The sequence below is a fragment of the Artibeus jamaicensis genome, unplaced genomic scaffold (genome assembly GCF_021234435.1).
Source record: "Artibeus jamaicensis isolate MK-2021 breed Jamaican fruit bat unplaced genomic scaffold, CSHL_Jam_final contig_387, whole genome shotgun sequence".
In the NCBI taxonomy this organism is placed as follows: Eukaryota; Metazoa; Chordata; class Mammalia; order Chiroptera; family Phyllostomidae; genus Artibeus; species Artibeus jamaicensis.
The window spans coordinates 23,482,205-23,506,706 of record NW_026521812.1 but is presented as its reverse complement, the minus strand read 5'-3'; the positions used below and the strand labels follow the sequence as shown (position 1 = coordinate 23,506,706).

The 24,502-nt window shown below is 47.1% G+C and overlaps 1 protein-coding gene across 7 annotated transcripts in view; it reads right to left on the bottom strand.

Annotated features, from left to right (window-relative positions):
* The window catches only part of SCML4 (Scm polycomb group protein like 4), a 104,345-nt gene extending 89,883 nt beyond the window's left edge, over positions 1-14,462 (bottom strand). For 6 of the 7 annotated variants that reach the window (XM_037158976.2, XM_053664786.1, XM_053664787.1 and 3 more), the window contains exon 1: positions 14,250-14,462. The gene's annotated coding sequence lies outside the window, so the exon portion shown is untranslated. The remainder of the gene's footprint in view (positions 1-14,249) is intronic. The other variant, XM_037158978.2, reaches the window with a different exon arrangement.
* Between the last annotated feature and the right edge of the window lie 10,040 nt (positions 14,463-24,502).

Sequence of the window (24,502 nt, the reverse complement as noted above, 5' to 3'; positions counted from 1 at the left end):
TGAGGCTCAGAGAGATGGAAAGAGGTGACTTTGCCACCTCGGCAGTGGCAGGGCTGGAATCCAAACCCTGGGCTGCCCAGACCCCGACACTGCACCACAGAGTTTGCCCTAAGTGAGGAGAAGACACAATCACACACACACACACAAAAGAGTTAACCCCAACCTAAGGGAGCAGAGGGTTGAGGTGCCGCCCTGCGTGGCCCCTGAGAGGAAGCCATGGCAGGAGGAGGGCAGGGAGGTTTACCGGAGGTGGTCCTCCTCAGACCCCGGGCACATTCTCGCCTGGCTCCGTCTGTCTGCATGGCTGAGTAGGTTATTCCATGTGCCGCACCTGTAGGAGTGCTCAATAATTATGTCGGGTTTGACAACAAATGTAAGTGTAGGGGTAAGTAGAAACCCCTAACTGGTTTCTACTTCTTCACTAACGAAGTGAGACCCAATAACCACCATCCAGGGCGTAAACTGGGAAGTTCTGCCCCACAGCGCTGGCTCCTGGAGGGCTCGCTGATCTGCACCTGGTGCTCCAGGACTTAGCCCTGGGGCTACAAAGCCAGCACTCACCTCCCTGAAGCATCGTAGAAGTGGCTGGCTTTGAGTAGTAAGTCCCCATCCTGGCCCGGCAGTGGGTCCCTTACCAGTTAATCCCACCATCTCCCACTGAAGCTTCCCGCCCTCCAACCCCAGGCTCAAGGTGGAGGAAATGGGGACAGAAGCTTGGTGCCAACAGACTCCTCACTGATCTGAGGGCAGTGGCCACGTCCTTCTCTTGGTCCCTGGCTCTTCATCCATGTGATGTTGGTAGGCAGGCTTCACCCCATAAGGATCAACCAGCCTGTCCGACGGCAAAGAAAGAGTTGGTGCCCCCACCCTGGGGCTCAGGTGCCCTTGTGCAATAAGTAGCTGGCAGTCAGTGAATATTCATAATCCACAGGAGGGAAGGCAGGGACCTTTAAATGAGTCTTAGGGGACTGGAGAATTATTTGGCGAAGTGTTTCTAAGCATTTTCTGCTTAATGCCCATAAATTTCAGGGGTCATGTGTGCTAACAGCTTTTGATTTATGATGTCTTTATTTTTGCACTGTATTTAAGCCAAATTATGAAAAGGGAACAAAAGGAAAAAGAGCCTTTTTAAAATGCTTTGAGATCCATTATGGGGTCAAGCCATTTCTGCCCATCTCTGCCCCCACTCTGTTAAAACAGGCGCTGACAGCCAAGCAGCTAATTGCTGTTGGACGCCAGCCCACCAGGAGTCCTCCTCTTCAAGGAAACATTTCCCTCCCCTCCCCCAGCCCCTGGCCTCCAAGTAAGGCCTTTTCATGGCTGCCGAGGGCAAGGAGGACAGCTTGGCTTGGTTAAACCTTGTGAGCCCAGGTCTCACTCCGCTGCCACAGCATGGAGCTATGCCCAGGACCTGTAATTAAAACACCTACAGTCGACCAATGTGCTCCTGCTCCACTGCCCAGGGGTTGCGAGGCTCTCTGCTGAAGCTGAACACAAATTAATGAAGCGCTGCATCGGCCTTTCTTGTCCCGTCACAATGTTACTGTCATATTTGCACAATTCCCTGTAGGACACTGGTTGGAATAGCTACGAAGTGAGTTAAGCCCTCTCCTTGGCCGGGGGCCGGGGAGTGGATGCTTGCCCTCTCCCTGCGGTCCACAGAGACTCTGCAGTTTGCGCTCACCACTGCCCCTGCCCCATCCCAAGGCAGGACCAGCCATCGATGTTCATTCTCACCCTGGATGGAGACGCTCTCTCAAACTGTAATTATCTTCCGTTCACGCTACTGTGAAATGACTAGGTTGTTGCCACTGCTTTCATTTCAAAAAACAGTTCTATTATCCTAGTTTACTAACAACAAAAAAAGTTAACCTACAGCATTTCCATGAATTAATTACAGGTCTGGGAGAAAACAAATACCAACTTCACCCTGGTGTTGGTATAAATCCCGTTAGCCTGCTTGCTCGATATCAGAAGTATTTCCTCGGGCGGTCTCCCTCAGTTGCTCCCCTCCCACTTGGTGTCCGTCTGCTGCATGCTTCTACGCTCATCTGAAGGGGAAGCAGTTCACCCGGAGCAACAAGAAAGTTCAATGAAGGGAGAGGGAAAAAAACACCTTTTGGGAATGTTTGACAGGAAAGGAAAGATATGTTAGTGTTACAATTTTGTTCTTGGCAACCACATGGACCTACATCCTGATATGTTCCTTCTTCTTCTTGCCTAAAAATATTCTCAACAAGAGAAGGTTAAGGATCTACATACCATTTAAAGGGGGCGCACAGAGGAAATCTGTGTGAATAATCACGGTCAGGGGAGTGATGAATAAGCAGTGTTTTGAAAGACACAGAGTTTCATCATCTGGAGAAGTGAGGGAAGAGATTTCTAGGACATGAAAATAGGAAGTGAAAAAATACAGAGGCTTTGAGGATGTATGGGGAATGCCCATAGGCTCATGTGGCCTTTTTCGTTTTGATTTTTGCATATGTTTTATGACATATATAATGCATTAATATAGTTGTATATATAATTATGAATATACATATATTGGAGGTATGCCTTTAAGAATTATTTATTATGAAGAACAGCATCCAAACATTTGCCAACCATTAATATAAGCAACGGAACCTTTCTGAGATATGTAGGCTGTTGAGTGAGTGCAGGGGATCCGTGTCTTACAAAGTCACGCTGGTGCAATGCACGAGGTGGGCGAATGGAGGGGGAACTGCAGACAGGCGGGGCTGAGGGCCATGGCCACTGTCCAGGTGCAGGGCGCTAAGGAAGGCCTGGGCAGAGCAACAGAGGGGTGGAGGGAGAGACAAGTGAGGGGCAGGGAACTCTCTGAAGGAGCATCAGTTAGGACTTGGTTTTCAGTTCCAAGGCAGGGTGTGAGGGGAGTTTGGGATTCTGAAACTATTGTTTTGGAGATGAGAAAGCCATTTTCATGAAGACAGATTAAAGGAGAAGATGATTGGGGAAGGATGCAAGCGATGAGTCGGATTTTGAAAATATTGAGTTCAGGGCACCTGTGGAACTTGTGAGTGGAGATATCCATTAAAAGAGTTGAAATTGCAACCTGGCACTTGGGCAGCTAGCTGAGTTAGTGTTTGGGTACATAATCTCCCCTTATAATCACTCATTCCTTTTCCTGTCCATATATACTTAATCTATCCAGAAAACCTGGGGAACTCCTCTGTATGGCAGGCCCCAGGCTCACATGGTGGGCAGTGGGGCAGTTAACAAGCAGAGGCTGTTCCTGGACTGACGAGGCGGAGCCCTAGTACTGGACACTCGGGCGACGGCCTCTGCCCTGGGGCCTCTCACAGCGATCCTGCTGCCACCGCTCTCAGTGAGGAACCCAAAGCCAAGGGCATGCGCTCTCACACGTCTCACCAGGGCCATCTCTACACTGGCTGCCACTTTGGGTCCAAGAATCCACAGGAGGTCTTCAGTCAGAGTGCATTGGATGATATGTGGATAAAGAAAGCCACCAACAGAGCCCCTTCCAAAAAACACTGGTGTTTTCTCTCAGTGCCTGGGATGTCAGCCAAAACTATGACAGGCCAGAGTCAAACCCCAGTCACACCATCAAATACAAGTAAGGAGACGGTTGGAGTTACATGTTCAAAGCAACGTGTTTGCAAACTTCTCCACGTTCAAGCATCTCATACTGCCCATCCTCAGATCGGGGATTCTCGGAAAGCTTTATGGGCCAGTTGCGAGTGGCTTTGGCCCAAGGTTCAAGAAATCAGGGGTTTTGTCCTGACTCTGCTTCTGATCCTGAAGCCAGGGGTTTAACTTACAGTAGCTCAGTCTCCTTGCAATGAGGTGTGTTAACCACCTCATGCAGAAGCTATACAATGCATCTGAATGTCAGTTTTAAATTTCAGGCCACAATAATTATTGTGCATTTTCAATAGGTTAATCTCTCAAGAATTACAGGAAAATTCCAGATTGAAAAATTTAAGAAAATCTAGTTAAAGGATGAAAAGAAGATTTAAGAAATTTCACTCCGATAGAATCTGTATCTTCAAGACTCCCCCACCCAATTGGTGCCCAAAGCATTTCAGGGCATCCCCAACCCCCAGGGGTGGGGGTAGAATACACAGAGGGAGCACCGTCAGCAAGCGTGAGCTCTGGGGTCAGACTAACTCGACCAGAACAGTCCTCCTTGTTTTCCCCATTCAACAGACTTGGTGAACTTGCAAGGCTCAGGGATGAGGGGAGAGAGGGAGATTTCAGTTGCCACTTGAACGAGATTTAGAGCCCTGGTAGGTGAAGCTCAGCAGACTGAGCACCAGCCTGCAAACTGAAAGGTCACCAGTTCAATTCCCAGTCAGAGCACATGCCTGGGTTGCAGGCCAGGTCCTCAGTTGGGATATGTGAGAAGCAACAGATCGATGTTTCTTTCACATAGCAATGTCTCTCTCCCTCTCTCTCTCCTTCCCTTCCCCTCTCTCTAAAAATAAGTAACTAAATAAAATCTTTTTAAAACTGGGCAGGGTGGGGGCAATTTGGAGACATCCTCTGCCCCGAGGGCAGAACTGGCACCTTTGTGAAGCACACCCCTGGAGTGGGTACGGCAGAGATGTGGCTGACCTAAAGTTCAAAGAAATATGGGTGTTTATTAAGTCATAAGAGACCATTACGAGGCACATTTACTATTGATAGTTTAAGGGAAATAAGCGAAAGCTGCCAGATAAAACTGAAGACAAGCACTGTTATGCACTAAATTATATATCCACCAAATTCACATGTTGGGTGCTCAACCCCCAATGCGACTGCATTTGGAGATGGGTTCTTTGTGGAGGCAACGAAGGTTAAGTGAGGTTGTGGGGGTGTGGCTCTGACCCAATAGGTGTCCTTATAAGAAGAGGGAGAGACCAGGGATGCGGGCACTCGGAGGAAAGGCCATGTTGAGGACGCAGCAGGGTGACCACTCACTGCGAAGCCAAGGGGAGAGGTCTCAGGGAAAACCAGACAGCTTGGCCCTCCCAGCCTCCAGAACTGTCCGAAAATCCGTTTCTGTGGTTGCCGGGCAGACGAATGCAGGCGCTAGGGCACATCCTCCCTCCATCCCGGGGGACAGGTCCCTGCGGCTTTCATCCTATCACTTTTTTGCATCCTGTGCTTCTTTTTGTGCCTGGTATTACTTCTGAATCAACCTCCCCCACTCCCCCGTGGTCCTGCCGGACTGGCCCTGTCCCAGGGTGGCGGCCCCCACCCTCTCAGGCAGCGGGGTGCGGGTGGGGGGTGCGGGCCTAACCAGCTGCGCCGACTTGCGGCGCTTTGTATAAACTGCCCCACTCGGAAGCCATCGGCCCAAGAAAAAGATGTGTCTTCTTCAATCCCACTGAGGCGCCTGTCACTGCTTTTCTCTTCTGCAATGGCACTTCAGGTCTAAGAGGCCAAACAGATAAAACTCTTGTTCAAAAGAGTTTTATCCTGCTTCTGAGAGCGGTTTGGACACAAATTCACCGGGTGGACAGTGGGTTAGTGAAATTGATGGCACTGCGCAACATCCTCTAAACAAGCAGGGCCCAGAGGGGTCATGATGATGTCCAGCTGCCTTCACGGCCATGAGGCACGGCCCTATCCTAGCTCTGGTGATGTCATATTGCATACATCACAGCTGTGCTCCTTGTCACCACCAAGCCAGACTTACCATTATCGAGACAGGCTGTCTAAGGACCCTGACTTCCAGGGTAGACGTTTTGTCCTCAGAGGACCGAGCTGGCTGTGACACAGGGTCCCGGTGGGGGCCAGCAGGGAGCCTGAGCTGCGGCTGCGGAGCTGTGGGCAGCCCACCGGAAGGTGGCTCCAACCTCTCCAGAATGAGTGTCCCCAACAGTAACATTCTCTGAAAGCTACAGGATAATTTTCTCAGAAGTGATGGGAAGGGCTCAGAGGACCACAGTCCCTGTGAACTAAGCAACACCACCCAGGAAGTCAGCTCCAAACCCTTGGAACAGAGACGGGGTCAGAGGAGTGCTTCCCAAACTTCAGATCCTGGGGTACAGGCTTTGTAATTTTGTTTGGACGCCGCCTGTGAGGGTGGATTTCACGTGTCCACTTGACTGGACCTGGACCAGGCGGCGAGGAGAGCCCAGATATGTGTCGAACGTTACTCTGAGTACATGTGCCAGGGCGTTTCGGGGTGACACTAACATTCGAATCCGCAGACTTAAGTAAAGCAGAGCTCCCTCCCTGACGTGGCTGGACCTCATGCCATCTTTATGGTTCAGTTATGACATTACACTGATTTTTCTTACATGATGGGTGTGACTGGGTTATATTATCTGGGAATTTCACTTCAGGATTGCAAACAGGGAGTTAGAAAACATTTGTCATGAAAAGGAGTCTGACAGGACCATAAATCTCCTGTTTTAAAAGAAGTTTGCTGTGGATCGAAGCTCTTTCCCAGTAGAAACAGCAGGGAATCGTTTCCTTTCTGGAACCTGCTGGGCCTGGGAACGGCCTGGCCCGGCTGAGCAGGGGCGCGAGCAGGGCTCGGAGGCATGAAGAGCTCTTGCTCTGTGGCCCTCACAGGTGGAAGGAGTGGAAGCCCCGTGTGCTTTTTAAAACTGAAGACACAGCCAACTTCACAGAGCCACGTGACCCTTGACAATTGCAAAGGGAGCCTCAGTTTCCCTCACTGTGTAATGAAGATAAAAATAGCCCCTCCCATACTGACTTCCTTTGTGGATTAAATCAGATAAATAAGATAAAGCCTATTTAGTGCTTCCTTCAGCCTCCCGGAGTGTATTAGGCCCCACGAAGGGGAGCAGATATTTTATCATTGCACAGCACTTTACAGTTTACAAAGCCCTTTCCCAGAGACTGTCTCCTTTAAGCTCTGTATACATCATCCAAGGAACCTTCCCAACAACTTCCGAAATATTTCATCCCAAGATCTAATAAAGTGGGGATAACAACGAAAAGCGTACCTGCTCATTCCACAGCACCATGCTGTCTCCAGCCATGCTGGCATTATCCCCATTCATTCATTCATTCATTCACTCAACAAGTACTTACTGGACACTGGCCACACTCATGGCCCTGGGCCTCAGCCGTGGGGAGGAGTACCTCTCCTCTCCCAGGAGTACCGTCTCCAGGGAGCTGAGGCCCAGTGTGGCTACCACACTTGCCCAGTCACACTAGCGGCCTTTGAACTGGCTTCTGCCACTTGAAATCCAGGCTTTTCCATTTATTCTGTGCAGCTCCAAGGACAAAAGTGTACCCTCAGGGGAGGAAGAAATTCCTGGAGGAGGAAGCTGGGGGAAGTTCTGGATGGAAAGACTCAACAGTGGAAGGGGCAGCCTCTTGAGGATAAGGGCTGTACAGTCTGCATCCCTGAAGACCCTGGGGAGAAGCGGGCACCTTGCCCTCAGAGAGAGCCTTCAAAACCCATTCAGTCCAAGAACCTGGGACCCACTTAGAGACATTTCTCAGAGTATAGGTTTTTGCTTTTAACTCTTCCCTTCAAATGTCAAACATTTTTGCTTCGAGCTCATTATTTTAGCCAGAATTTTAAGCTTTCAGCTTCTACAGAGGGATGGTCTGCTGGAAAATGGTCCCGTGGTTCAGGTGTAAACCTTCCTACCCTGTCCTGAATCCTCGTGTCAGGGATGAGGTGCACACTCCTGGGCACTGGTAGTCAATCTATCCATGCCAAGTACACAAGCAGAATACAGAAAATCATGGCCAAAGTGTGTCCTGGGTTTCCTTAACTTTGTCCAGGAAGTCATGTGATCCACACTGTCCACCGTTTGAAATCTAAAGGATGAGCTTGGTCTTTGGTTGCATGGAATTTTTTTCTTCAGTCATGAAAATATCAAATATAGCCAAAAAAACAGTGACCTAACCTGTGCCCAGAAATATATATATTTTTAAATGATTATACTTCCAGTTTATTCTATGCTGCTCTGGTCTCAAGACAATTAGTAAGAATCAAATTTCTCAGCATTTGACCTTAATAGGGATTTGGACAGATTCCAAGAAAACATGTACAAGATGAGTTTTTCTAAATGTGTTTTTCCTATAATCTGTTTTCAAAGAACTTTTAGTTCTGTTATTTTTTTTTTACTCAGCTCTTGCTAAACAAATTCCAACTGAAAGGGGGGCAACAGAAAGGACCAGTCCTCTATACCAGCACATATCACTGGCCCCTACACATTGTCACATATGTCACACATCAACCTGAGTTTCTAACTCAGTTCCCTGGAGAGAGTTTATACTCACCTGGTCTCATTAAGGCAACACACAGTTATACAGTCTCTCACTGGGGGACCAATTAACCATTTCCACATGGGCACCACAATAACCCCACCAGACAGCTGGCCCTCACTATTTATGTTAAGTACTTAATATTAATTATGTAACAGACACTCAAAACAAGAGCTCTATTTTCATGCCATGAGTGGTGACTGCAGACATTAGAACAAGTTGTTTTTTTTTGTGGTTTTCTTTAATGCTTGGTTTGTAATTCGTGCACTAACATGCAAAGCTATCTACACCGTTCCACTTGAAGTGCTTTTGCAAATGAGCTGTTAAAGTGACATAATTAAATATACTTGAACATCTTTTGGCATCTGAAAGGGAGAGCTCCTAATGTAAGGGGAACCACACAGATGATTGGCTTCACCCCCAAATCTGATGACAAGCTCCCCAGCACAGACAACAACGGCTGCAGCCTGCACCAGAACTCTATTCCCACAGCAGAGTTCCTTACTAATTCCTGTTGGATCATAATCATTTCTAAATGTTTGGGCCCAAAGGAAGTGTTTACATTCCACAACCTCCAGATCCTGCCTCCAAAACAAAAAGGCTAAAGCCCCGGCATTGGCGTTCAACTGTATTTTCCTCTTCAGTTCTTCCTTTCCTCACTCAGTGAGGCCGCAGTTGCCTGACAGAACAGTATTAAACCCTGAGGCCAGACCCCAAGTGGCTGGAGGGCTGCATCCAACACAGACCCTCAAACATGGCCATGGAGTGTTCATGTCTGCCTGGCGAGAGGGTGGGCTCCGGACACCTGGGAAAAATTACCTTGGTGTCCGACACATACCTTGGTGTCCAACCCTGGTGTCCTCATCAGAACAATGACATCCCAGGTGACTGGTGGACAAGTGGGAAAGGGGTAAAAAAATCTTTCCTTCAAACCAAAAGAAAATGAGCCATATAGGCTGAAAGCTGACAGCCATATGCGGCTGCTGGCTCTCACTATATCCCTCCTGAACTGCACCAGGATAGGGGAGGAGAGTCACGGTCAAGTCCTCATTTGGAAGGGGGAATGGAACTCTCTCTTCTGAGTTTTAGCCCAGCTAAAACTCTGTGTTTGGTGCCATTTCCCCTTGGTTGGACTGGGACCCAACCTGGGTCATTCTTGGCTCTGCCCAGCTCAGCATTTGTTTCCAAATTTAGTTTCCACTTTTATAAAAGCCTCCATATTTCTTTAGGGTTCCTTTCAAGCCATATTTTGTTTTGTTTTGTTTTGTTTTGTTTTGAAAGGATGAGGGCTTTTGCTCTATAATGATCAGCCCAGAAAGGCAAAATTTTACCAAATATTCAGCTCTCAAAAGTTGAGTTGCCATCACAGGGCTGCCGGGACATCACCACCTTTCAAAGCGCAGTGCCGACACCCTTTTCCTGGCACCGCAGTTTTCCCCTATCAGCCAACCCCACTCCCGTGCCTCTGTATCAGATGCCATGCGAGGAAAGGGCTGGCAGAGCCTGGCCACAGAAGAGGGCCGTCGCTTTTGAAAGTCAGCAACACTGGGACCAAGGTCCATTTGTCTGATCAAGAAAGGCAGCTACCCAAAGGGAAAGGCACATCTGACTTCCCACAAACAAAACTTTAGGTAGAATGTGCCTGAGCTGGTGGGAGGGGAGAGCGGAGTTCATAAGGTTTTGCGCCACCAGATTCTCTGCAAAACACAAATGGCCAAACAGTAACAACAGCAACCCCTGGGAAGCTCGCAATGTGCACCTCCGAATATATTCCTGTCACGCCAGGGTGCCTCATAGGCTCCGTGGAATGACTTTTTAGCTTGATACAAAGTGAGAACAGCCACAGGGTAATAAATTTCTTACTGTCTAAAACAGTAGTCCACAAAGTAATCATTGCAAGAAGCAAGAGGTATTTTATCTCCTCAGTGGCGGCAAAGTGCCTCTTCTGACTGAAAATTTTGTATTTATTCCATAATGCACAACTTCTGCTCACCGCTCATCTCTGTCCCACCCTTCTAAAGGCAGGGATGTTCCTGACTGTCAGAACTGCCAGCTTTGCCCAGCAGGAAGCTTTGTCACCAGTGTCCCCGAGCCAGTCTCTTAGCCAAGAGAAGCAGGAGCCCACCAACGCTAACACTGAAAATCCAGAGGGAGGGGAGAGAGGTCTGACTGCTGAAGTCAGTGGTGGTTTGCACCCGTCACCATTTGCCTTCCAGACACTGTGCACTGGGGCCCAAGAGCAGCGTCCCTCATCAGGCTGCCCCTGAGTGCCGCCCACCGGTGACAGTCGGAGAGAGAATGAGAGGGGGGAGAGAGAGAAAAGAGAGTCGGAGGGGGTTCACCTTGGAGCAGGATGCTCTGAAATGCCCAATGCTCCTATGCCTCTTTAGACATTAGTATGTGCTGGTCAGAATAAGCCAAATTTCAAACAGTCCTAAACCTGATCGAAATGGCCCTTCTGCCCCAGCTCCCCTGCTTCAAGTCTCAATCTAGATCTCGGCATCTGACAAACCATGGTGAGAGTTTGCAGAAATATTAAGGAATGAACCTTTGCCAGAACTAAAACCGAGATGAAGGCAACAACAATCAAAGACACTTAGGACCTCGTGGACTTGCAGCCAAAGCACTGGAACTTGGTTCAACAAATAAATGCAATGACAACGAAGAAATGCAGGATTCGCCGCAGCAACTTATAGCAGAGATTTATAGCGGAGACCGGAGTGCGGCACTCTTGAAAATGCAGGGGTTTGGGGCGGGGGTTAGAAACGGAAAATAAAGAAAGAGAAGCAACGGATTTAAATGCAATCTAAACATTTCAGCCACTCTTTCAACCTCAGAAATTCCACCAAGATTTGGGTGATGCTAATGGTCTTTGAACCCATGTTTGAAAATGTCACAATAGATGTTTGAATTAAAATCCAGCAAGTTTGCCAAGAGACCAATTGTTTAAAATTGGCAGCATTCCAGGTGACTTACTAGGTTACATACTGCCCGGGGCTGAGAGAATTGTTAATTCCAGAGCAAGTTAATTATCACCTTATTGATAAAGGGGTAATTTTTTAAAGCTCCTGGTGTGGCTTTTGTGACTCATTAATTAAAATTTAGAGTAATTGACTAGACACAGTAGTGGCTTCTGTCACACTATATAGGAACTCAACCATCAGAGTTTTCTCCCAGGGGCTGTTTTTAGTCCCCGGGTCTTTCCTCACCTAACTTGCCCTTGAAGGCAACAAAAACATTAAAAACGTTTAAAGCTCAAACTAGCCTTTTGGGAAACTGCAGGATTGGGAAGAGGTCCAAGGAGGCACTTAATCAAAACTCATTCCTAGAAATGTCAAGTTTACCCACCAAAATGAAGAAACCTGTGTAATCACAGCAAATGGGAAGGTTTCACACACTTCATCTCCAAAAGCTGAGACCAAATGTTATGCTCTTTGATAATTAGGTGGCAAGAGGGTTTTTCCTCCTCTTTTCCCTTCTCTCCCACAGCGTTCGGAATGAAAACAGAGGGTGGGGACGAGGAGTGCGAGGGAGAAAAACGGAGGGCAGGTGGAACTGAAGCCCCCAGCCCCGCAAGGGAGCAAGTCACCGCCTTTCTTCAGGACAGTGGATTGAGGCAAGAGCACCAGGGCCGCCTGGAGTCCGTGCCTCCCTGAAGCTTCTAGGGGGCTGGGGAGGACCGGTGTCCCGCTGAGCTCTGCCCCGGCCCCAGGGAGCGAGTTCCCAGTTGCAGCTCCGCGCTCTGCCGGGACCCAAAGCTGGGTCTACCCTGCCTCACCAGGTGAAACTATGGGGGTGGGATGTGTCCTCCCCACGCGCCAACTGGAAGCAGACCAGCAAAACATTCTACAATCTAACTCCCCAAATGTTCAGAAAGCTGATTTCTCTCTGAGCGTTTCTTGTTTTAAAGGAACTTTAGTCATGTGTTCCTTGAACTTGAAGTATTTGAGATCCAAAACTGAGATTAAAAAAAAAAAGCCACCACTTTCTGAGAGTTTGAATACAATCTGATTTTTAGATCACTTAAAGTTTAAAAATTTCTATCCTTGTATGTTGAGGGACTACTTGAATTTTTATTATAAACATATTATTTAACATTTTTAAAAGTCATGACTTTTTCAAATTTTCAGTGAAAGCAGTCCTTAAAAGCAGGGTGACAGTCCTTGAGTCAGCTTGATTTCCAGCCATCAGTCCTTCTATCTCCCCTGCAGCTGGGGCTGAGGGGGGACAGCCCGGACCCCAGCCCTGAGAGCCAAGCACCAGAAAGTGAAACTGTTTCTGCTGGTTTCACTTGCCTGAAAATGCACCACCAAAAACAAATAAATGACAGAAAGCAATTTATCCTGATTTCCCTCATTGTTTTATTTTCTATCCATTAACGTTCACTTACTCCCCCCCCCCCCGCCTTGTTGAAGCAAAATAAAAGGAATTTTTGTGGCATGGGGAAGAAATGTAAATATGTTAAACATATGAGAACTGGATTTTTGTGGGATATTCTCTTTTCTTATAATTCCACAAATCAAGCAGACACATTAAATTTACCAAAATATTAGAGTCTCTCCACATATACAATTTAAAGAGCTAAAGAAAACATTTTCAAATTTTTAAAACTATCTGTAATAAATATGTTTAAAAGATAAAGATTTCGAGGCGACCAAACAACTTCCCCTAAAACTGACAGTGCTCCATTAATATTTTATTTGAGTTTACACGATCACTATTGTTTTCCTAGACAATCTTTGCCTGGTGGTTTTGCTCAAATCCCCACCTTATTTTTTCAGACTGGCTCTACCAAGCACAACAACAGCAAACCCCACACAGGCGTGTAAACTACCCGCACTGTAAATTCCATCACAGTATATGCTTTCACTCCAAATATTGTTTTATTTAAAAAGAAAAAAGTCTTGGGGCGGGGTGGGGGGTAGTGGGGAAGCAGCTGCATCTCTCACTCTCTCAACATGGGTCTTCTGGTTGAAAAGAAAGAAACACGGAGCTCACGATCAACACCTCAGTTCCGTAGCTCCTGGATTTCTTTCCCAAGCCACAGTGTCTGACACCAACTAAAGAGCCATTTCCTCAGAAGGCTGCTGGTGGGCTGGCCCTCCTAAGGACTGTCATGGAGCATGGAAACACCACCACAAGCCACCTGTCCCTTACTGTGACAGGTGGAGGAGAGGATTTTGACTCAGTACCTCAACTATCAGTAAAATGACCGACATCAGCACCTCACCCTCATCCGAGGTCCTCTCCTGCTCAGCTAACACCTGGGGAGAGAGCCTTGTGCCACTAAGAGGGACACGTGCAAATGGGTTCAAGTCACACACCACCCCACCTGGGAAGGTAGTGACTGTGTACTTGAATTTGGTAAGACTGCTCCTGACACTCCATATTCACCTGTTTGTTTTCCCTTTTCCCTGAAACTAACCAGCACCAGCAACCAGCAATAAACATTCTCATCCATCCTGGTCAGTTCAGAAACACCAGCACAAAGACAGGTAAAATATTCCATCTGGTATACAAAAAACAAAATTCAATTCAAAAAACCACACTTGCCTGTTCACCACACACTGATTTTAAAAATTAAATTTTAAGTAAATATTTTATCCCAAAATATATTAAAATTTTTTTAATTAAAAAACCAAGCAAAACAAAATCAGCACCATAAAAAAAAAAAGCTAATCAGTTATTTGAGTTCACATTTGAGGGGAAAAAAAAACAACTTTCTACATATTTAAATGCAGAGTTAAAGAGTAGTCACATGTATATATCCAAAATTTATAAACTGTATAATTCTATACTACATCTTTCCCCTCTGAGATCTGATGCAGAAATTGAATGTTTCTTTTGAGTAGAAGGAACTAAAGTTTCCCCGCCGCCCTCAGTGGCTTCAGTGCAGCCCATTCATGCAATGGCACAGAGTAGGCATGCAACCCAGAAAAACTGAACCAGGTAACCTGTCATGCTGACAGCAGAAAGAGAAGGATCCCGTGTCCGCGGCACACCCTCCGATTGTGTCTCTCCCTTACCTACGGCTTGTTCACCAGAGCCCTGATCAGGTTCTTTACCAGGCCAGGAGTGTTGACTCAGAAGACAGAAGACTTTCGGTACCTGCAAACCGAGTACTGCAAAGGCTAATCTTCCACCCGTGTGTTAGTAGCTCACAGTTAGTCTCCAGCAGCCCTGCTCCCCGGCTGCAAACATCTCATTAGACTAATGCATTCAGCACAGGCAGAAAACTCGATTTACCATAGCTACAGCAATGAATTTCCATTACGGTGACAGCTTCAACCACATCATGTCCGGAAAACCAGCCAACCACTGGCTTTTAAAGAACACACACATTTTACATGCAGAAAACGAGGCGTGTGTGTGTGTTTCATGTTTCCTTCCTCTTAGCAGCCCGACTAAGAGAAATGTGCAGTGTAGCTTTTCGTTAACATGAGCTGCCAGGTAATGACACTTCTGCTGCTTTGGTAGTTACGTTCTTGTAATAAACTGAATTATGTCACAATTGTCAGATAGGGGTGTTTCCCACATTTCAGTTTTCATTACCCCTCCTCTGTTGCCATAGAAACCAGACTGTAACATCATCTCTTTGTCCCAGCCCTGCAGCAGTGTGGGCCAGCACCAGGCTTACAAGATAACTGGTGAGCTGAAGGAGTAAATGTTTGACTTGAACAAATAAGACAAAACAGGGATATTCTAATATCGTCGTTGTTCGGGAGAGACTGTGCGCCTGCCAGAGGGGAGTGCCCGCACGGATGGACACGCTGCGATCACCCGTAGGAACTCCACAGCTGCGCACAACACATGTGGTCAGTTCACTTTATGACTTGGGCTCCAGAGCTGTGTGTGTAAGTGCAGAAGAGCTTCTGTGCCCAGGAACGTGTCCGGGCTGCCTGGGGTGGCGCAGTCCTTCCCCAGGAAAGGGCTACTCTTCCTCCTCTGCACGCTCCGGTGTTCTTGGTGGCAAACCAATTCACACTGGAAAAGGGACGTTTTTCTCCTTTTTTTGTAAAGTGGAGCAAGGCCCCCCATTGCCCATTTCATTTACCCCATTCTGGAGTATTACTCCCACGTATTTCCCACAAGAAGAAATATTCATTCAACAAATACTTGGCCACCTGCAGACTTATTCCTGGGGCTGAGCAGAAAGCCAATTCGGCCAGGAGTAAACACCAAGTAGGGCTAATTAAGGCTTCAGCCGCAACTTGAACAGTTACCAGGAGTGAAAAAAAATAAAATTACAACTTGAGGGTTTTCTGAATATATAGGCAGAATCATATTAGAAAGAATAAAAAAAATCTCTGCTTAAATTATGACCAGAGGGGGAAAAATTAAATATTTTTAAAGTCAAAGCATTGTATTTATTGAGCAAAAAGTAAATTAGCTATTTATTTAATCATCTAATTTTATCGTTTTGTTTCGTGTGGGGAAAGGCAAGTTTAGTCATTTTTCATTTTGGTCATCGAATATAAGTTAATTCCATTGAAGGAGTCAGAGGGAAGGAAGGGGGAGGAAGAGGACGAGTAAAGGAAAACAGGACCCGGCAGAGGATTTCCATCCGGCAGCACCTCTGTCTCGGCCACAGCGCTCGCCGTGTAGCAGTGGCCACAGGCACAGGCCCGCACAGGCTGAGATGCTAAACCAGTCTGCACTTGAAAATGTTTCCTCAGATTAAAAAAATCTTCCTAAGTAATCAAAATATTTCCCAAATCTTATCAAAGAAGACTTGACAGAATCTGTCTGAAAGAAAGGAGTTTTGGGTTTTTCTTCCCAGCTTTTTGAGAATTTGTGATTCCAATCCTCAGCATCTGCACTTCCTCACCTCCTCCCAGATGTCCTGCCCTTGTGGCCTGTCCTGAGGCTGGGCGAGGAGCGATGCAGGCGTCGGCATCACGAGTCAGCCACGAAATGAGGCTTAAATAGACATCAACTAAAGCTGGTTTGCTTTAAAAAATAGACACATGGTAGGTAAATAGACAGATACAGGGATACATAGATAGACAGGCTTACTGGATTTCTTTCCTTATGCAAGTAGGACTATAGGCCTTAAGAAAAAAATCTTTTTAAAAAAAAACCTAAATATTTTTAATTTCAAGAAAAATTTTAAGTTAAACATGCCAGAGAGAAGAAATGTGCTAGGATGGCTGTATACAACCTAAGGGGTCTGTTAGGAAGAAAAGGAGCCCTTCCGAGCTAATGTGTTCATGTCTGTGCGCATCCCTGGGCTCCGACGAGGTTTTTCCGTTTCTTGGCCCTGTGGTTACACTCCTGTCGCAGACCACAGGCAGCGACACAAATGCCTGCTGGGTTGGTGGTTCGCAAAGGAAGGTGGCCAGTGGGAGCAAGCAGGCTCATGCGGGGGCGTCCAAACCGCAAACCTACTTAGAGGAGTCTCCGTTGGAAGAGTCATTCTTCTGTCAACTGCTGGCAGTGAGCTGCGGTTCTAACCCAAGCACCCAGTGGAGAGGGCTGTGTCCTGGACAGGGGAGTCGGTGCCACGGCGCAAACAGCCCTCGTTACTGTAATCCCAGCTACCTTTTACAGGGAAAGACCACGTACACATCCTAGTCATTTATCACCTCAGAACAGCCCTATGATGTAAGTATGATACTTACCATTCCCCTTTATAGATAAGGAAACCGAGACTCAGGAATATTAAGTTGCCCGAGGTCACACAGCTCAGAAGTGTCAGGTACAGAATTGACCCAGCCAGTCTGTCCCCAAACACACAGTAATTAATCATGTGGCCACAGGGCCCCCTGGCACTGCCTCCTGTTCCCCCTCTGCCAGTAACCCAATGGCACTGGTGACATCACGGCTCTTTTAGAACATGGGGGAGGGGGATAGGGGACTACATCACCTTTGTAGTCCCTTATGGTTCTGACATTCTACAGTCTGATGAATTGCTTCACTTGCTGGGCAGGAACAGACCAGTGCTTCGTGTTGGAGGAGAACCCAGCTGTAGCTGTGGCTACAGCCATGACTGCTCACAGCCAAAAAGCACCCTCTCTGCCAATAGAATAAGAGCTGGCAAACTGGTGCCTTGGACAGCCAAGCTGGGGTGGACCCCGGGGGGACAGAGCACGGGGAAAGAACAGGGAAGTTTTAAAAGCCAGGATCCCATTCCTAATGAGGCAAAGGAGACCGGTCTCTCACATTCACGTACCTGGCCCCTGACTTTGCTTCCACATCATTCAACACAGACTTTTCCTTAAATGTTCCTGAAAGTTGGAGAAGTTTCTGGGTTCTGGGAAGTGTGACATTTATAATCACTATTTTGCCAAAGGTGAACTTCATCTGTCAGACAGGAGGCAGGACAGACCCCTGGGCTGCCCTAAGCTGCCATTTCTTCAGCTCAAAGTCTTGCCTGCCGTGGGGCCAGAGCTGCGTAAACTATGCGAGCAGAGATCTTTCTAAAACAAAACCAAGACTGATGTTCTTTGTAGTAAAGATGAACAGGAAACAACCTCAACATCCAATAAAAAGAGGTTACTAAGTGTATCTTGTGTCCACGCCATAGAATATGCAATGTGTCTACCAAAAAGAATGTCATAGAAGGCTAAGGAATGACAGGAAAACATATTCTCAGTATATACGTGCTAAAAATTACAGGTTAGAATCTTATTTTGAAAGAATACAATGAGCTACAAAATATTAGACATATGACCCATTGGTGATAGGATTATGAGTAATTTTTATTTTCTTAATCTTTCTTTTTTATGTTTTAAACAAAGGAAGATTTATATTTTTATGATAATTTCAAATTATATGAATTGGTTAGTAACAGAACTTTCTCTTATAACATCTGCAAACATATTTTCTTATAATTTCATAAATCTTAAGTCTTAAATGTATTTGTCATCAATGAAATAAAAATAAAACCTTTGCCTGGTGGTTGTAGGCTTCATTCAGCCATGGCCTTAGCTGATGCTTCAAGCTTGAAGACTGTCCCCAGCCCACTCAAGTCATCCTGCTGTCCCCCAGCCTGGGCTCCTCCAACACCCCAGGCCTTTGAGCCGACGCTGGGTGCTCCGCAGAGCCAGTGCAGAGTCAGCGCAGACTCCCTGCGCTTCCTGCAGTCTGCCAGGTCCTCTCAGGGTGGGTAATTCTCAGACTTGCTTTAGTACAGACAGGTGCTAAAGACAGGTTGCTAGGGAGGGGGTAAGGTGACTGAACGCAGTGAAAACCGCTCCCATCCAAGTTCTCTGGGGCCGTAACCATGGCTCCTCTCAGACAGGGCCTCCTCTGTCTGAGCCTCTGGGCCTGTGGCCCCAGCGGACATCAGGGATTGACGTAGTGGGAATATTTGTCTCATGGCCTAGCTGTCTGGGTGGCCGCAAGCCCAGAGACCCTCGTCCAATGGGCAGCATCTAGTAACAGGGCTGGTGAGGGCCAGTGCTGACAGCCCAGACAGCCAAGGGGTACAACAGGAGGGACTCTTTCTTTGGTCAATTGGCTGTAAACTCCGAGATGGCAGGAAACCAGCCTTGGTCTCCACTGTGTCCCCAGCATGTAACTCAGTGTCTGCTCTGTAGAATGAAATCAACAAATAATTATTGCTGAATGAATGAAATCTTTAATCCTAGAGGTTAAAGAAGGTGACCTAATCAATATCGTATAGGCTTTTTAGATTTGAGTCCTTCCCCCATACCAAAAAAAGGGTAGTCTTTGGATGTTTGTTACCAGGGAAAAAAATCTTCATTTTTTTATATTACAGTTGCCCCAATTTTTTTCTTCCCTTTATCTCCCTTCCTCCTTCCTCCTTGTACCCCCTCCCACCAGCATTCTTCCCACACGTAGTTCATGTCCTTGGGTGACACATGTACGTTCTTTGGCTTCTCCATTTCCTATACTATTCTTAACCTCCCCCTGTCTATTTTGTACGTACCATTTATGCTTCTAATTCCCTGTACCTCTCCCCCAACTCTTCCCCCTCCCCCTCCCTGCTGATAACCCTCCATGTGACCTCCATTTCTGTGATTCTGTTCCTGTTCTAGTTGTTCGCTTAGTTTTTGTTTTTATTTTTTAGGCTCAGTTGTTGATAGTTGTGTTTGCTATCATTTTACCATTCATAGTTCTTGATCTCCTTCTATTTACTAAATAAATCCCTTAAACATTTCATATAACAGTTTGTAAAAATTGAAAGGATGACTTCTGTTTCCTATTTCCCTCCTCCGTTATGTTCTTAAAAACGTTATCTCCTTAGGATCGCCTCTGCTTTGCGCCCTGTTGGTGTGAAACTGATAAACTTTTATTCAAAATCCATGCAGGTAATCTCCAAGCAGTTTTGGCCCTTTGCTATGTCTCCCTTTTCCTCCCAAAGTTCAATACCAAAGATCAGTCTTAGAGTGCTGAGAAGCTCCTGGAACTAGAGAGAGTGAACCTCAGCCAGACCTGTGTGTACGATCCAAAGGGACAGAGAAGGAGACTTCAGTGGAAGTGAAGAGTGTATGCAAATTCAGCTGACAACAGTTACTGCTTCAATTTTTTATAGAAAGGAGTGTGTGTGTGTGTGTGTGTGTGTGTGTGTGTGTGTAGCAGTAGTAGGAAGAATACAGCGCCGTAACAGGGGACCCAGCTAAGAGAAATTCTACACTTTAAAAAAGTTCATGTAGAAAATAGCTTGTTGGGGGGTACCTGCAATTTTAGTTTCTAGAATAAATTCATCAATTGCCTGGGAATTTCATCTCCCTTCATCTGAAGAAAGCTCTCAAACATGGGCCCTTTAGTTACCAAAAGGTTAGAATACAACTTTTGTCCTTTAACCAAAACTTGCATCTGGATCTGAATGATGAGTTCCCCTTAAGGATAAACAATTTAAGGGTGGACCTTGCCATTGATAAGCCCACTTGGAGCAGAAATTTAACCCAGAAAACTGGGTCTGGGGCCAACATAAAAAAAGAAAGTATAGTTTCAAGTAACTGCATAAACTATTCAAATCGGCTTAAAAATAAAGAGCATACATTGTCAAGAAGTCCAGTGAGCTTTAGGTGAGGCTGACCTCACCACTCAGTGGTGTCAGCAAAGACCTGACCTGAAGCATCCTATGCCTGGCTTCCCTCATGATCACAACAAGGCTGCCAGTTGCTTCTGGGCAGCATACTTACCCATTTGCATCCACCACATGGAGAGCTGTTCCAGGTATCTGGCATGTAAGGGCTAAGAAACTTCTTTCCTAGAGCCACCTGCCAACATTTCTCATCTTATTGGCCAAAATTAGGCCACGCTCATTCCTGTACCAGTTACTGTCACCAGGATATGCTGATTGACATGATCCACCTTTGAAGAGGTGGGGAAGGGGGAAGTTCTGCTTCCCCCCAGAAACAGAACTTCCCCTTCCACCCACCCACCCCACAGAGGAGTTGCCTGAAAAGGAGTGGATACCTGAATCAGTACTCTTGGCAAAAAGGAAGAGGAATGAGTGCTAAAGGAGCAAAGTGATGAAGAAGTGACTAACTAGCAGAAGGCAGGGCTGTGAGATCTGGGAGAAGACCAGATTGCAGGGGGGTGGGGAGATGGAAGGAGGCCAGGAGCTGGGTGTGCATGACCCCCACCTCTGCTGTGCTCTCAGACATGAACTTCAGGAAAGACCACAGAAAGTGTGCAGTGCTTGATGTGGTTGAATTTCTCGTAGAAGCTGGTGAAGAGGCTGAGTTTTGCATCCTGGGTTCGTGCAGGTGAAACCAAGATAGCGGATGAGAAGCCAGGGGCCATGACCAAAGGGACTCAGAAACTGCTGGGCCTGGGGACATAGGCAGCCACCCAGGAGGACTTCCCTGGGATGTGGAAACTGGGAATTTAAGCGGCAGACAGGCAGCCATCGTCTAAGTTGGGTTTCTGTTTAGCTGCACTGCATCTTTTAATAAAGGAGAGGGATCTTCTGGAGAGGAAGACAACTGGAGCTAGTACTCTCCAGATGAGTTACTTAAGATTAAATAATTTACACTTTGGGAGAAGTGTCGTGGAGCCCTGGGATCACCTTAATCAGGCCGTGCAGCTTGTCCTCGGCTGCATGTGTCTTGTTGGGTGGGAGTTAAAGCCGGGCCCTGCACAAAGGGGTTTGGTGGAGCGTCAGTTCTGTCCCCTTGAACTGTGTGAGGGCTGCAGGCAGGTCTTAGGGAGATGGCCGGGTAGGGACTGAAAGAACTAGTTCGGGGCTCAGGGACACTGGTTTGGGGCTCAGGGACACTGTGGGGACTCAGGGACTATGTGCTCTCTGGCAGAGCCCTCTGGGAATGGTCCTTTACTGACCTTCCCGAGACCTGAACCAGGAATGACCTCTCTGGGTTAGGTGCAAAACCCAGAGAGTTGGGAGGATTCTCCAAAGACGAATGCCTGACTTCTTTTGGTTTGTGGGAAGGAGACGAGTTATATTCATAGAAATACTAAAGGTGATGGGAACAGCAAAAACTAAAACGAAAAGAAAATTTAACAAGGGATGTGCAAGTTTTATGTGAGCCTCAGAGGCTCAGAGTAGGGATTCTGGATAACCCTCTGTGCACTGGTTTCTTTATCATTATGTAAATGTGATAGAAATACCACTGTGACGATTAAATGAGTTAGAACAGATAAAACGTTAAGCTGTTAGAACAGTGCCTGGTAAATACATACGTACACATACATCTATTAGGTGGTACAATAAGGAAAAGGAAACCTGACTGGCATAAATACGGGGTGTGGGGAAAGTGGGCTGACAGCTGCTCGTATGGAAAATAACCATAATTATAACCATAATTAATTAATAAAATACAGGAACAAAGTCTGTGTTTCGCATACTCACAACTGTCAACCCACATCACCCCCCCCCACCCCGTACATGATGAGAACAGAAGAAGGGCTGATGAAAGCAACAAAAGTGCAGAAGCTGCAAAGCAGATGGATGCAAGGGGGAACTGACCTGGGTGCCCGAGAAGTCTGACCCTTCAGTCTGAAGTGGGGGGGCCAAACAAACACACACTTTACATCATAAAAGACACTGAAACTGGAAGCTCCTGGAATCTCCAAAAGTGAAAGTGAGGAGGGAGGGAAGAACCGGAAGACCAGACCCCTGTGCTGTGAGTGACAGCCTCTCAGCCTTGACCTAACAAGCCTTGCTCTGTTCTCGAGGACAGAGGCACAGTCGAGGGCAGAGGTCCTGCATCGAAAACAACATTTGCAGAAAATCCTCCTTAACGGTGAGACCCACAGCACCACCCACACTTGTCTGTAGCGAGGCACCCCGGGCAGCATCAGAGGGTCCCTTTGGGGAAACTGACCAGCCTGGAAAAAGGACCTGCACACACTGACAGGAGGGAGTCTCAGGGGTTGGCCCAGCAAAATCCCAGCCCCCTTCAGTGAAGCCCACGGGTGACAAGCCTGCCTGTGCACAATCACATTCTAAGTGCCTCCCTACACTTAAGCTCCTGGCACAGAAGACAGAGACCAAAACCAAGAAACAGAAAGAAAAAGAATCTGATCAAAACAGGCGAGACCCCAGGAGAAAAATAAATTTTAAAAATTGATTAATGTTCTAGAAGACATAATATAATATATGGCATCAATAATTTGAGACTGGGTTGCTATTTAAAAAAGTTAAAGGGATAAAAGCATGCTCTTGGAATTAAAAATATGGGAGTAGAAATAGAAAATTCAATAGAAAGATCAGAAGATATTGTCAAGGAAATTTCCAAGATAATAGAGAAAAAGGCTGAAGGAAGGGAAATAGAAGAAATTACGGGATCAGGGTGAAAGATGCACGGCAGGCAACCTTTTTGGGGTTCACAGAAGACCTGTGGCTCTGCTGGCCCTGCTGGGGTTCACAGAAGTGAGGCCCGTGGCCCTGCTGGCTCCCAGCACCTGCACACTTGCTCCAGCCAGGTTCTGGCCATATTTAGACATCTTGAAGGAATAAGGGACTTGGAGCTTCCTAGTCCATTTTGCTGATATGAATAATCTTAAGTAATTTTGATTGCAGCGATTTTGCTCCTGTACTTTAAGAAGTATTTTAGAAGCACAGAATAAATTTCTTGAAGCCAGTTTATACAGACTGTTAAGAAACCACGGTGTTTGGGTCAGGCGCCTTGTCAGTGGGAATGTTGCCGCGCCACTGTTTGCAAATTCTTTCTCAGGGGAAGCACCCCGAAGGCGTCGGACAGATGGGCTCGGAGCCGACCTGGGCGTGAGTCTGCAGGGCAGAGGGGCACCGTCCCCTTATGCTCCAGGCTGTGTCTCACCCACCCAGGGGCCACTTTGGCAACATCGTAACTGATCGAACTACGCTTTAGGCACCACTTTAAGTAAGGTGCCGTTTCCAGACACCGAACCTCTAACCACATCACAAGACCTAGGAGCTTTCCAACCCAGGGCTCACCGATGCAAGGGGCGCCCTTGCTGTCTCTGGCCGCGCGCCGCCCCATTCCCCGCCGCCCAAGCACTGCCCCGGCAGGGCCCCGGCCGCCACATATACATCATCACCCATCTCTTTGGTCAAGAATGGGAATAGCACTCCCACTAATAACATTTGGTTGCCCAGATAGGTGGGGTGACCCCTCAAACAGGGGGTGACCTCTGTAGTCAGTATTTTAGTATAACCAGTTCGTACAGAACAAGCATAATTCACATTGTATAGCATAAACTCCCCCTTTCTCAAAAAAAAAAAAAAAAAAAAGTCCGGCCCACCATATCCCAGGGCGCACTTAGACCCTGCCTACGCTCAGCTCTGCCCTTGTGGGTGTGTCTTGCTGAATCCTAGATATGTGGGTATTTGGGATATACACGCCGCACTCCTCCCAACGATGCCGCGTGATTCTCCCTTTTCAGTGGAATATGATCGAAGGCCATGAAGTGTTGGAGTAGCAGGAAAGTCTCCCGGAGGCAAAGGCACTTTAAGACTGGAAGGCACGAGTGGGGAGCCATGGGAGCCTCAGCCCCTCCAGGGGATGCGCTGGAGGAAGAGGGTCGGGCAGATCCGTGAACAGCCCGCTCTGGCTGCCCCGCACCCACTGCCCCCGGCAGGGCAGCCTCGGACAGTTACCAGCCCCTCTCTGGGCCCCTCGAACTGAGGGCAATGACAGTCCACTCACAGACTGGGTGTGAAGACTCTAGAGACTGAATTCTTCGCTCTCTCCTACGACTTCGGTGATGTTACCAGAGAAACCTCCCTCCCACCTTCTCTGCTCGGTCCCCAAAGATATCCTCTCCCTTCTGTCACTCACTGTGTCCCAACATACAATATAAAGTGAAGGGCTGTCTGAATCACCCTCCATCAGCAACTCGTAAGTAGTTCGAAATGTAG